This window comes from Lethenteron reissneri, unplaced genomic scaffold, assembly GCF_015708825.2.
Source record: "Lethenteron reissneri isolate LAM-NWPU_2019-01 unplaced genomic scaffold, ASM1570882v1 scaffold_1312, whole genome shotgun sequence".
In the NCBI taxonomy this organism is placed as follows: Eukaryota; Metazoa; Chordata; class Hyperoartia; order Petromyzontiformes; family Petromyzontidae; genus Lethenteron; species Lethenteron reissneri.
Window position 1 is genome coordinate 4,012 of NW_026891017.1, and position 10,472 is coordinate 14,483.

The window sequence follows — 10,472 nt, forward strand, 5'->3', positions numbered from 1 at the left end:
GGCACCCATCGAGTGTCTAAGATGAGATATGATACAAAACACTTGAGTCACTCCTGGTTAGAGATCGCCCCAACCCACAGGTTCACAAATACTGGCCACGCTTACACTGCAGTTTGAACCTAGAAATTGAGTGTTCAACTTCACATTATATTCATTAGAAAGGCCTGTGACAAAGGTGCATCCATTGGAGCTTAATTGTCTGAAGCTTGCACATCTACCTGGTCTCCATTTGACTTTGTATTGTCTAAGAAGTCCACCCACACCTCCACATCCACAAATCATGGGAGTTGCCTCGCTCTGCCTCACAGTCAGAATTTAGTTCCTGTTTCACACTGCCTCCATCTATGTGAAGGTCCGATTTTGGAGTTGAATAATCTTCAAATTTAACCTTCACTTCTACGCTCTTCACTGTTACTTCTTCACATTTCACTTTCGCCTCTTCATATTTCACCTTGATACCTTTCAAAGTGTCCAGGCTGGGATTGTCTTCTGGTTCTTGTTTCATGAACAATGGGGTCATTGCAGCACTTTGACTTTCACAAGCTGATTTCAGATTACACTCCTTGTGGATTTTCTGATGCTTGTGTGTTCTCTGGTGTTTTTTAAGATTTGATGACTGTGCAAACGCTTTCCCACAAACACTGCACTTGAAGAGTTTCTCTCTCTGTGTGTGTTCTCTGGTGTTGTTTAAGAGTAGATGAATCTAAAAATGTCTTCCCACACACACTGCACTTGAAGGGTTTATCTCCTGTGTGTGTTCTCTGGTGTCGTCGAAGAGCAGATGAATCTGAAAACGCCTTCTCACACACACTGCACTTGAAGGGTTTATCTCCTGTGTGTGTTCTCTGGTGTCGTCGAAGAGCAGATGAATCTGAAAACGCCTTCTCACACACACTGCACTTGAAGGGTTTATCTCCTGTGTGTATTCTCTGGTGGGTCTGAAGAGTTGATGACTTTGAAAATGCCTTCTCACACACAGTGCACTTGAAGGGTTTCTCTCCTGTGTGTTCTCTGGTGTCTTTGAAGATGTGATGACTCTGCAAACACCTTCCCACACACAATGCACTTGAAATGTTTCTCTCCTGTGTGTGTTCTCTGGTGTCTTTGAAGATGTGGTGACTGTGCAAACGCCTTCTCACACACAGTGCACTTGAAAGGTTTCTTTCCTGTGTGTGTTCTCTGGTGTTGTTTAAGAGTAGATGAATAAAAAAATGCCTTCCACACACACTGCACTTGAAGGGCTTATCTCCTGTGTGTGTTCTCTGGTGGGTCTTAAGATTTGATGACTGTGCAAACGCCTTCTCACACACAGTGCACTTAAAAGGTTTCTCTCCTGTGTGTGTTCTCTGGTGGATCTTAAGATTTGATGACAATGCAAACGCCTTCCCCACAGAGTGCACTTAAAAGATTCTCTCTTGTGTGTGTTCTCTGGTGTGATTTAAGAATGGATGACCGTGCAAACACCTTTTTACACACACTGCACTTAAAAGGTTTCTCTCCTGTGTGTGTTCTCTGGTGCTGTGTCAAGTTTCCAGTACGATCCATGCTGTTTGCATTCTGGTCGCATTGTTTCTTTCTTGTACCGAGCTGCGCTGAGTGCCTTTGCTCCATCAGACCAACTCTGCAGAGCGAGCATCATCTGCAGACAGAAAACATATCCACACCATCTCCGTGAGTATTGAGGCACAGAGGAATGCATATATACAGTCACACATGACTTACACATCTATACATATTCATATTTTCATGAAATAGTGAAAGAGATTCCCTAATTCATCACACGGGCTGCTAAGGCACACAATGAGAGGGCAAATGGTCATAAATATGACTCGACACCCAAGTGTCTTCAAAATGAATATTTACCAAAAAACTCCAAGCACACAATTTCGGTTGTCTAGCTATGACAGGAATATTTATTTAAGAAAAATTAGCTAACATAGCAAAGGCTGTTGATACTATTTGTATTATGCAGAAATGTATAAATTAATGTTCATTTGCAACTTAAAGGTCTGAAGCCAGGCTCAGATGAGCTTGAATGCGAGGATGAACAGATCTAACTTAAGCTGCATATGTGCATTGTTAATTTCCTGACTGTTTCCATTCTTATAAAATCTTGTTCTGTACCTGTTGAATTCCATGACGAAATGGGGCCTTGCATATGTTCTACAAAAAGATCACCTCCCTGGGAAAATCTTGACTTAAAACTTTTGTGATAGTGGGAATTCATATTCTTGGTTATTTCGGTAAAGTCACGTAGATATAAAATAATAATACAAATAAAGTGAATAGAAGAAAAAAAACGACTAATGTAGACTGTAGCCTGGTTCTTAACCTCGGTGAGCATACTGGCAGTCTATAATGTAGAAAATGTAGCCTGGTTCTTAACCTCAGTGAGTGTATTGGCAGTCTATAATGTAGACTATTGCCTGTTTTATTGACAAGACCTTTGCAATGGACTAGACCTTGGCGATGGACACTCACAGCTTTGTATGTAAAAAAGTCCAGGCAGCTTCCACATAGTGTTACAGAGTCTAATGAAAAAATGCTGCTAGACTAATTTGAAGTGACACTTTGGATGCCAAATAAGGTCATGAACACATTAACCAGGTATAGGAGCTCCTCCACCACGTGTAGAACGACCTGATTATTCATGGAGAGCTGAGCAGGTGCAGTGTTGTATGACATTAAATTCCCAGGGAGGTATTCTTTGGTCTTTCGGTAAAGTCACGTCACTTAACCGAAAGACCAAAGAATATGAATTCCTGCAGTTACGAAAGCTTTAAGTCAAGATTTTCCCAGGGAGGTGATCTTTTTGTAGAACATATGCAGGGCCCCATTTCGTCATGGAATTCTCCAGGTATAGAACACGATTCTCCAACTCAATATCATTGAGTAGCCATGGCCAGATCATCAACATGCGTAACATGGTTGACCAGCAGCGGACGATCCCTTGACTATAACCAGGCATCGATTAGCGTATCATTGTTACTGTATGAAATGCAATTTTGTATAGGGCCATTGTGAGCTTCTCAAAATACATAATTATACTTAAGCATTACCTAAATAATGGGGTTAGGTAAACGGCAACTAAAATAAACATCACAATTGAAATAAGTACTGTACTGTATTCCAAATAAGGAATCATGTGTGCATTACCCACAATACTTGTGGTCAGAAAGCAAACAAAAACACTCTGCTAGAAAATGCATGGTCTGCTGCTGAGGCAGACCGTTGTAAAAGGTTTGAAATGGGTGTAGCCCAAGGATCATAAGGAAGTGGCCGGGGCTAGTGATGTTAATGTAATAAATTAGCATGTTAATGTGAAATCGAAGAGTAGTGCAATCCAAAGCGGCCTCCCTACAAGACAGAGAAGGAGCGAGGCTCTACCTGGGTAAACAACAACTACCACCACGACAACAATAACCACGATGTGAACTTCTCACTTCAGATCTCAGTGAGCGGACACTAAAATAAATCACGCTTGCTAACACAGAGCGTACGCCTGGGATACACTGCCGAGATCATCGATGACCTCGCCGCCGAGAAAGTTCAGCAGTATCTGACAAGCACAACCTGGTGGCAGCCAGATGCGAACTGCCCATATCCCCCATGTAACACCCTTGCCGAGCACGCGCACGTGTGTGAGAGATTTGCTCGCGAGCGTGCGCAGTTCTGACGGCTGGAACAGGAGCACACCATTGCAAGTCTTCTTCCAGAGGAGAAGCTCGCGAGAACGGTGAGGGGGGGGGGGACGAGGGAGCCTCCAGGACCCCGTGAGACAATCCCAGGATGGGTGGCAGGGATACAGACCGGCATAGGAGATCACAGGCCATGTAACCCAAGTACGTGAGGAGGTAACCCAAGTATGTGGGGAGGTGACCCAAGTACACCTGAATGTTACCAAGCTGCAGTCTACAGCGGAGATAGTCCAGTCCGAGGTGGGAGGGCTACGCTCCATGGTCGGGGGGCTAACCAGGCGAGTATCTCAATAAGAGGCAGAACTCGAACAAATGCGCACTGGGAAGGTAAGGGGGAGTGGGCAAGGGGCCTCTTATGGAGCCACTGCCCTTCCCCGTACGTGCTATCTATGCGACCAATGGGGGCATCTCGTGAGAGACAGTCCCAAGATCGCCCGCGCGAGAGAAGCACCAGGGTTAAACACCAAGGCCTCCCTAAAGAGGGGACCACAGAGGGGTGCAATCCACGTGGTCCCAACACAAATAAACTGTCATGATAATGGTAACGAATGACCCCCACGCAGATATTGACAACAACACCCCAGAATGCGGCGACTGCGGGTGACTGGCTGCGGGAGCTGGTGGCAGGAATAATGGGGGCCACGTGGCTCGTGGAAGGGCAGGTGAACAGGCGGCAAACCCGGATTCTGCTGGACGCGTGGGGCGGTAATGTCACTCATGAGTGCAACACATTGCAGCGTGGTCGGGGTTGAAGTGGGCCGCCGACAGGCCCCGGATCGTGCGCTGCACACTGCAAGTGGAAGTGGGATGGGACTGCTGGGGAGGGTCACCCTTAAGGGTCGCCTCGGACACCAGGTGAGTAACCAGGAGTTATACGTGTCGAGCGTGTTATGTCACGAGTGTATTGCTGGTACTGACCGCCTGGAAAAGTTGGGGCTCAACGTGCAGCCCCGCCGGCGATGCGCCACCGTGGAGGGCAGCGGGGAGCGGATTCCTTTCTTGGGACAAGAGCCGGGTTGCCCTCGCTTCGAGCCCGTGGCCGCTATCCTGGCGTCAGCCGTCACCGTCGGCATTGGTGTTCCACTGGGTTTTCCGTTTTTCTCCCAAACCTAAACTCAAAATATAGTTGGTGGTGGTCAAACAGTCCAATGCAGGACCCTCCTGAAACATAATCTTTAACTGCTAAGTAAGAAATTAAATTGGAAAACCCTCAAACACAGTACACTATTTTTATTTTACCAGGTGAGGCCATCTGAGCTGCATAGCTCTTTTTCAGAATCGACCTGGACACAAATGATAGCTCAACTTAGTGGGTTAAAATATGGAAATGTATTGCAGCAAAATTCTCAAAATGAATGTTTCTAAAATGTGGAGAAAAATCAATGGCACAACAGGGAGAGAGAGAAAAAATAAAACATGTAAACTGCAATTATAAATGCGTCAGGGTTGGAATCGAACCCACGACATTCTGAATACCATGTGAGGTAGTTGACATCTTGCCACCCTAGTACAATATATCACACACAAACACATTACAGAGAATTCTAGATTTGAAGTTTTCGTGACTGCAAGGATTCATATTCTTAGGTTTTTTCGGTAAAGTCACGTAGGTAAAACATCAAAATTAATGAAAATAAAACAAAAATCACGACGTTTCGGAGGCAACACAAGTCTCCGTCATCAGGTGGGACCGTCACAGCCGAATTAGCTGCATCAAGTGAGGCAATGATTCAAGATGTAATCCCTTATAAGCAAGTTGAAGGGGTGGGGGAGAGGGGGGGAGCTCATCAGAATGTGGTAGCCAATGAATGGAAACGTATCGAGAGGGAGGGGGGCGGGGCTCAAAGACAGCACGGAGTGCTCAACACATTGGGCAGAGAGGGGGAGGGGAGGCCTGATACACATGATAGACAAAAGAACGAAAATGCCCATGTTTATACCAATGCGGGCTGAACAATGAAGAGAGTACTGTTAAAAAATAACTGGGAATGTTAACACTCGGTAAAGTAAAGTAAAATAGTGCCTGTCAGATAAGATGGTCCAAAAAGGTGTAATTAAGTCTTTTTTGCGTGGTTGATAACATCTTTCCAATGATTACTAAGTTTGTACCCATCATCACGGTTGAAATTATGTCTGTTTGTATATTTGTATGGCTTTGTGTACAAACCTTTGATGGTAGCCGGGAGGTTTGCAGAGAACCTTGGTCTCGGAAAAGACAATTTCATGAGAGCCCACCGAGTTGTAGCAATGATCGGCAACGGCAGAAGAATCAGTTCTGCCGTCTTTCAGATCTGACTTGTGCTTGCGGACACGATCAGAAACATGACGTTTCGTTTCTCCAATGTAGCAATCACCACAAATGTAACTCAATTTGTAGACTCCAGAATACTGTAAGTCAGGAACAACATCCTTCACAGATGGAATCAGATCACGGATTTTATGCACTGTACTGAATCGGACTTGGATCTTATGTTTGTTTAGAATTTTGGAGATCTTTTTGGTCACGCCTGCTATGTATGGTAACGTGATGGTTTTGGTCGGAGTTTCATGCGGCTGTTTCTGTGTGGTGGGAGAGACAGCTTGGCGGATAGTACGGTCAGAGTATCCGTTCATCCTGAGGGCCCGATGTACATGTCTTAATTCACCGGTCAGGTGGTGTTTGTCAGAAATGCCATGGGCTCTGTGGTATAGCGTTTTGATGAGAGAATTCTTTTGAGATGGGTGGTGGTGGGAATCCGGTTTCAAGTAGGAATCTGTGTGGGTGGCTTTCCTGTAGACAGAATGTCCCAAGGATCCGTCAGGCCTCCTCTCAAACAGAATATCCAAGAATGGTAGTTTACCGTCTTTCTCCACTTCCATGGTGAATCTGATGGATGGGTATCTAGAATTGATGTGGTCCAAGAAGTGGTTCAATGCTGGGAGGCCATGTGGCCAGATGACAAAAGTGTAATCCACATACCTCTTCCACAGGGAAGGACGCAGGGTGGATGTCTGGATGGCGTCTGATTCAAACTTTTCCATGAACATGTTGGCTATAACTGGTGACAAAGGGGAGCCCATAGGGGTACCCTCATTCTGTTTGTAGAAGGTGCCATTCCAGGTAAAATAGGTGTTGGTGAGGCAATGTCTAACCAGCGCAGGTGCATCAGAATTCAATCCATGTTGGACTAAGTCCTCAATTATTGTTAAGGTGTCCGGTACTGGGACTTTGGTAAACAAAGATACTACATCAAAGCTGACGAGGATGTCATCAGGTGATAGTACCATGTCCTTAACCATAGAGACTAATTGGGTTGAGTTGAGTACTGCCGAAGAGGTCTTGCCTGTGAAGGGGAGCAGAGTATCTGATAGAAAACGGGCTAGTTTGTACGTAGGAGAGTTATCGTCGACACAATGGGTCGTAGCGGGGTGCCTTCCTTATGGATTTTGGGAAGACCATAGAGTCTGGGAGGTCTTGCCGCCGATGGTTTTAGAGAGGGACGTTTGCTTGGTTCGATTAGGGAAGTCGAACTCGTGATGATACTGTTGGTTTTCGTCGTTAGGCTTTTAGTGGGATCGTTTTTAATTTTGGAGTAACTCCCATCATTAAGAAGGTCCAGGATTTTGTTGTTGTATGAATCTTTATCCATGATGACCGTGGCATTGCCCTTGTCTGCCGAGAGGATGACTATATCATCTCTCTTTTTTAGGTCCGCGAGTTCAGAGCGTTCATTTTTGCTGATGTTACTAGTGGGTTTCTTAGCATTCTTAAGAATAGTAGCTATTTCAGCTCTTGCTACATCCACATGGATGTGTCCTATGCCTCTGAGGGCTACATCAATCTGAGAAATCATATCCTCTACTGGTATATATTTAGGGGTGACGGCGAAATTTAGTCCTTTGGCCAATACCGTTTTTAGAGTGTCAGAAATTGGGATGTTACTCTGATTAATCACGGTCTTGTTAACATCCAGCTTTGCGATGTGTGGCTCTAATTTCTTCTTAGATAGGTTGAATTTAGAAATCAGCTAACCTGATTTGGGAGTTACTCCAAAATAAAAAACGATCCCACTAAAAGCCTAACGACAAAAACCAACAGTATCATCACGAGTTCGACTTCCCTAATCGAACCAAGCAAACGTCCCTCTCTAAAACCATCGGCGGCAAAACCTCCCAGACTCTATGGTCTTCCCAAAATCCATAAGGAAGGCACCCCGCTACGACCCATTGTGTCGACGATAAACTCTCCTACGTACAAACTAGCCCGTTTCTATCAGATACTCTGCTCCCCTTCACAGGCAAGACCTCTTCGGCAGTACTCAACTCAACCCAATTAGTCTCTATGGTTAAGGACATGGTACTATCTCCTGATGACATCCTCGTCAGCTTTGATGTAGTATCTTTGTTTACCAAAGTCCCAGTACCAGACACCCTAACAATAATTGAGGACTTAGTCCAACATGGATTGAATTCTGATGCACCTGCGCTGGTTAGGCATTGCCTCACCAACACCTATTTTACCTGGAATGGCACCTTCTACAAACAGAATGAGGGTACCCCTATGGGCTCCCCTTTGTCACCAGTTATAGCCAACATGTTCATGGAAAAGTTTGAATCAGACGCCATCCAGACATCCACCCTGCGTCCTTCCATGTGGAAGAGGTATGTGGATGACACTTTTGTCATCTGGCCACATGGCCTCCCAGCATTGAACCACTTCTTGGACCACATCAATTCTAGACACCCATCCATCAGATTCACCATGGAAGTGGAGAAAGACGGTAAACTACCATTCTTGGATATTCTGTTTGAGAGGAGGCCTGACGGATCCTTGGGACATTCTGTCTACAGGAAAGCCACTCACACAGATTCCTACTTGAAACCGGATTCCCATCACCACCCATCTCAAAAGAATTCTCTCATCAAAACGCTATACCACAGAGCCCATGGCATTTCTGACAAACACCACCTGACCGGTGAATTAAGACATGTACATCGGGCCCTCAGGATGAACGGATACTCTGACCGTACTATCCGCCAAGCTGTCTCTCCCACCACACAGAAACAGCCACATGAAACTCCGACCAAAACCATCACGTTACCATACATAGCAGGCGTGACCAAAAAGATCTCCAAAATTCTAAACAAACATAAGATCCAAGTCCGATTCAGTACAGTGCATAAAATCCGTGATCTGATTCCATCTGTGAAGGATGTCGTTCCTGACTTACAGTATTCTGGAGTCTACAAATTGAGTTGCATTTGTGGTGATTGCTACATTGGAGAAACGAAACGTCATGTTTCTGATCGTGTCCGCAAGCACAAGTCAGATCTGAAACACGGCAGAACTGATTCTTCTGCCGTTGCCGATCATTGCTACAACTCGGTGGGCTCTCATGAAATTGTCTTTTCCGAGACCAAGGTTCTCTGCAAACCTCCCGGCTACCATCAAAGGTTTGTACACGAAGCCATACAAATATACAAACAGACAATTTCAACCGTGATGATGGGTACAAACTTAGTAATCATTGGAAAGATGTTATCAACCACGCAAAAAAGACTTAATTACACCTTTTTGGACCATCTTATCTGACAGGCACTATTTTACTTTACTTTACCGAGTGTTAACATTCCCAGTTATTTTTTAACAGTACTCTCTTCATTGTTCAGCCAGCATTGGTATAAACATGGGCATTTTCGTTCTTTTGTCTATCATATGTAACAGGCCTCCCCTCCCCCTCTCTGCCCAATGTGTTGAGCACTCCGTGCTGTCTTTGAGCCCCGCCCCCCTCTCTCCCAATACGTTTCCATTCATTGGCTACCACATTCTGATGAGCTCCCCCCCTCTTCAACTTGCTTATAAGGGATTACATCTTGAATCATTGCCTCACTTGATGTAGCTAATTCGGCTGTGACGGTCCCACCTGATGACGGAGACTTGTGTTGCCTCCGAAACGTCGTGATTTTTGTTTTATTTTCATTAATTTTGATGTTTTACCTACGTGACTTTACCGAAAAAAACCTAAGAATATAAATTACAGTGAAACCTTGGATAAGCCACTTTTTTGTGAGCTGGTCGCTTCTGAAAACAAGTGCGGTATAGCAGCTGAAGTGGGCTTGACCTGGTAGGATAAAAAAATAAACTGTAGAAATAATTAAAAGAAACAAAGTTTCAAAGTAGTGAGCCAAATGAAGACAAATTAAACTTAAGCAGAGAATTAAAGCAAATGCAATCAGGCGAGGGCAGGAGGCAAGGCCCCGCATGGCTAGGCCCCGCGTTGTAATGTTCCAACCTGGACATGGATTCCATACTCGCTGCTACTCAATTGATATCCCTACGAGAGACGGAGCGAGGCTCTACCTGGGTAAACAACAAAAACCACCACAACAACAACAACCACCACAACAACAACCACCACGATGTCAACTTCTCCCCTCGGATCTCAGTGAGCGCGCGCGCGGTGCAGCAGCTTCCGGATATATCGTGACGTCACGCGGCAGCAGGAGGTGACATGACGTCCCTAGCGGGGTTCATCACACACTCCCCTCCCACAACAAGCAGCGGTGTAATTGAATAAATTATGTTAACAAGCCGGGCCCACGTGGGGTGATTGGGCTTGGTTGCTGAACCCGTCGCAATGAAATAAATTATGTTAATGAACCGCCAGTCAAACGCGCGGTGGAGGGGGTGGGATTGAATATCTTGGTGACATGACGTCACTAGCGTGGAACAGCTTTCCTTGGCGTCTCACGCCGACGAGTTAATGAGTGGTGACGTGACTGTGTGTGTATAAA

The 10,472-nt window shown here is 45.3% G+C and overlaps 1 long non-coding RNA gene across 1 annotated transcript; it reads right to left on the bottom strand.

The window, feature by feature from the left end:
* Positions 1-1,422: 1,422 nt before the first annotated feature.
* LOC133361969 (uncharacterized) lies at positions 1,423-10,142 on the bottom strand. Its single transcript, XR_009757444.1, has 3 exons — positions 9,971-10,142; positions 4,617-4,807; positions 1,423-1,639 (listed from the first exon to the last, which is right to left on the bottom strand). It is a non-coding gene; the product is annotated as an uncharacterized LOC133361969 (long non-coding RNA).
* Positions 10,143-10,472: the final 330 nt, after the last annotated feature.